At 33.7% G+C, this 4,154-nt stretch overlaps 1 protein-coding gene across 1 annotated transcript in view; it reads left to right on the plus strand.

The window, feature by feature from the left end:
- Positions 1 to 4,154, plus strand: part of FOCAD (focadhesin) — a 255,124-nt gene that overhangs the window by 119,214 nt on the left and 131,756 nt on the right. The window lies entirely within an intron of this gene.

Genomic DNA, 4,154 nt, shown 5'->3' on the forward strand with positions numbered 1-4,154 from the left:
AGAGTGGCTATAAGGATGTGAGATTAGATTCAAGTAACTGAAAGTCTGAATATTCATTTCCAGAGATTTTTGTTTGGAAGAGTGAAGCAAGACCTGCTTTACGAATTCTTTCTAGAAGGGTGCCTTGAACTATCTGGTCATGTAGACATGGTCTAAAGGTTAAAGAAAACCAGATTTTAGGTTTTTCTTTGTTCTCATTTATTTTTGTTATGATAAAAGGGAATGTTATGCTTATAGGAGAACCCTTGAATATATTTACTTCTTAATTTTGTGATTAGAGTCTTAGATCAGGTGAAGCGAAGAAATTGGCATAGGCCAGTGGCAGTTATGTAGCCAGCAAAAATTACTGTTGGCTTAAAGATTAATAAAGAATCTTTTCCTTCCTAGTGATTAGATTGAATAAGGTGGGTCAATATGAGAACTAAACTTGTAAATTATTTTCTGAACATTTGACTACTTCCAGAATTATAACACAGCAGAAAGAATCTTCATTGTTTTGGAGAAATGTGGTAATTACGCCAAAGGTCATTCACTGATGTAAGCAAAGTTTTTAACCCAGTGAACATACATACACCATTGTAGTTTTTTGGTGAATGAGACTAAGTAGAATTCTCTTAAGGTTATGGCTAAATATGGTTGGTGATGATATGAATATAAATGATATAATAATACGAGTAACAACCATATTGAGTGTACATATGCTCATGTCCCTGTGTTAAACACTTTTCATGTACATTCCTCAATAACTGCAAATACAGGGATGAACACTGTATTACAGATGAAAAAAATAGACCTCAGAGAGAGGGAAGATATTTACTCAGGATCTTGGTATGAGAAACATATGGTCATTAGGTGAACACTTATTTCAACAGTCAGTGAACATTGTCAGTGTTCGGAAATGGATGTGTGCTAAAGATAGTGCTTTCAAAATATGTGGCCAATAGTTAGAAAGGTTATTAGAACTTAATGGTAGAGGACTGTTACAGCAGGGAAATACCACACATAACCAAGAACATAAAAAACAATGTTTTTTATTGCTTCTGTCAGTCAGCTAGGACTGGGAAGTGTCACTTGAAGGATTATATTACTTTCATAATGAATAATCCTAAACCTTGTTTTTAAACCAGTTTTTAATAGAAGCTTTGAGAGAAGAAAGAATTCTGTACTTTTATCTCCAAAAGGTGACCACTGTTAGCATTTTGCAGTAGTTCCTTTTCATTATTTTTCCCAGACATCAATTCATTTCTGAAGTTAACTTTTTCCCCTTTAATAATAGTAATTTAGTCTTACTATTTCTATAATCCATTGTTTTTTCCACCCATCCTCTGCTGTTACCGTAAGGCTCTGTAGTCAGTCGATCAATGCTTATTAACTCCTAAGAAATGCCCTGAGTTTGGCACTGACTTTTCTCATTCCATTTTGCTAAGACATCATCATTAACTGTGGTTAGTACTGAATATAGGAAAAATGCTGCCTGATGTGGTAGAAAACATCTTTGTTTTTAGGCACTTGTGGAACTGCACTTGATAGCAGTTATTAGCTGTGTGTCCTTTGACTAAACTTTCTGATCTTCTGGTTCTTCAAATGAGGATAAAATGAAATTACACACAAAAAAGAGCTAGCATAATATCTATCCACTTAGATGCTCTCTGAATATTGAACTTTCTTTTGACAAATTGGTACCAAATTGGATATATTCAGTGCCTTCAAGGAGATTCTAAATAATTCTTTGATCTTTCCCCTGAAACTCTCATAATATATGAGAGTGACTTGATTTCTTCTCCAAATAATATTCCATTCCTTCACTACTGAGGCTAATGTTACTTCTTTGTATACTTAAAGACCATTTGGGGTTCTTGAATACTTAGCCCCAAATCCATTCTCCCAATCCAAACCACTGCCCACAAAGATAAATTTGAACCTACTATTATACGGTACTTCCTTGCTTCTCACATTCTTTTGTCCTCTAGAGGAATTGAGGCATCTGTGCAGGTATTTTATTTAATAAAGCCTATTTCTTATTTTGATACCACAATACTACTTTCTTTGTTTGATTAAAGACATTTCTCTTTCCCATCGTGTTTTTCCCTCTGCTCCCATCTCTTTTAACATTATGAAATCCAAATCCCTGTAATAGTTTTATCAAAACTCACTTTTAAGAAACTTCTATTGATATGTTGCAAATGAAATAAGAATTCAATAAGTTGTCTTTCCAACAATGGCAGGCAGCCACCTTAAATCCGTTTTGTAACCAGTTGGGCATTAATAAATAATAAAGCAATATCACCAATCAGTTAACTTCATCTTGTTATAACAAATGCTTACGTTCTTATTACTTATTTTCCATTTGTCTTTCTTCTCTAGGAGATAAATTGCTGATATTTACTAATAAATAACTAATAAATAAGTGTTATATATCATATTTTCTTTGTAGATATTGCAAATATCCTGAGTTTTGGAATTTGTTGAAACTGTTACTGTTAATTTTGGTAATAAAAATATTCTTTTTTAATATTTGGTAATGAATAACTTTATGTTCATCTAAAAAGGGAGAAATGATCTATTTCCCTTTGAGCCTTGATGGTAGTAATACATCCTTCTGTTTTATTTAAGGCTTTCCAAGCTTTGTGTACATGTGTTCATTATTTGTGAAGCTGATGCTATTATGTCCTGTGATGTGTGTTAAATTGTAAAATATACTCAAATCAGCAGCTCTTGTCAGGCCACATTTACCGTAATAATTTTGGGCTAATCTTTCTTTTTTTTTTTTTGGTTTTATTGCGAGGGGGCAGTGTGCTATCCACAGAAGTCAGCATGTGTTCTGTGAGCCATTTATTCTGTCTTCTAATTGACATCATGTGTGAAGCATGAAGTAGCCAAGGTTTCAAGAAGGAAAATATTCAGCATAGTTACAAATCCATTTCCCAGTGGCATTTGGTAGTGATGTGTCTATTCGTTACTCTTTAAATCATTGACTAACAAATATAAGGAGTAGAGAAAGACAGCCTAAATAAACGAAATAAAACAAATTAATAAGGATAAAAGAATTAATTGAGTAACCCTATCTTTATGAAAATACCTCAGCTGGAAAACCATCCAAAATTGGATTTTGCTGGGCTTTCCCAACTTTGCCTTTGTTTAATAAGTAGTGCTTTTATCCCTTAAGGTCGACAGTGAACTCTTTGGTTTTCAAAGTCATAATCATGAAATACATTTGTCCTTGCTTGGGTCAGATTGAGCTACAATTATTGTTGCTTAATCATTTATCCTGGCTACCAATGAAAGATGAAAAGGATGGATTCTATCTAAATGCCAACTCAGTCAAGGTAAAGATCGTGTTTCCCATATGGATTTCGCTGGTGCTGCTTTACTAAACAAAAAACAGAGACCGACAGTTCTAGGAATTATGGCTGACCTTAAAGAAGAGGATGTAGTTCAGCAGTTTGGAATTGGAAAAGAAAAATTTATCCTTTCCTTAATGCTATTGATATATTGATTTGGGACTTCACAAATTTCTTTTCAGGGCTGAAACTACTTTTAAAAAATTACAGCTGATATTTCTTGGATACCTAGTGCGAATATGGACATTTCATGATACAGGGGTTGTAAAACTTCATTTTATAATGAAGACTTCATTTTATAGTGAAGAAACAAATGCTCTGCTTTTCAAAAGGTCACGTGGCTCGCAAAAGTAGACCCAAGACATTCCAAGTCTAATGTTGTTTTGTTACTTTCAGGCTTCCTTCCTTTGAAAAAGGTGGGTGTTGGAAGAAGTAGTTTTATTTATCTTTAGCCTGAGGGTTTGTCATTTTCAAAGGAAAATAATTAACATTCCTGCATTTTCTTTTCCTTATCTTTTCCATCTGGCATTTTCATCTCATTACTTTTGCCCCACCCCACTCCCATTTGTTTTGATTTTCTTACTTCTTTCTGACTTAATATAAAGTAATGGCTCTGAGAAGCAATGTTCTCCGTCTTTTTTAAAAAACAGTTTTATTGAGATATAATTCACATACAAAGCAATTCATCCACTTAATATGTATGGTCCAGTGTTCTTAAGTATATTCATAGAGTTATGCAGCCATCACCACAATCAATTTTAGGACATTTTCGTTATCTTCCTCCCAAACTCCATACCCTTTAGCTATCACCCG

The sequence above is a fragment of the Propithecus coquereli genome, unplaced genomic scaffold, assembly GCF_000956105.1.
Source record: "Propithecus coquereli isolate 6110/MARCELLA unplaced genomic scaffold, Pcoq_1.0 Scaffold95, whole genome shotgun sequence".
In the NCBI taxonomy this organism is placed as follows: domain Eukaryota; kingdom Metazoa; phylum Chordata; class Mammalia; order Primates; family Indriidae; genus Propithecus; species Propithecus coquereli.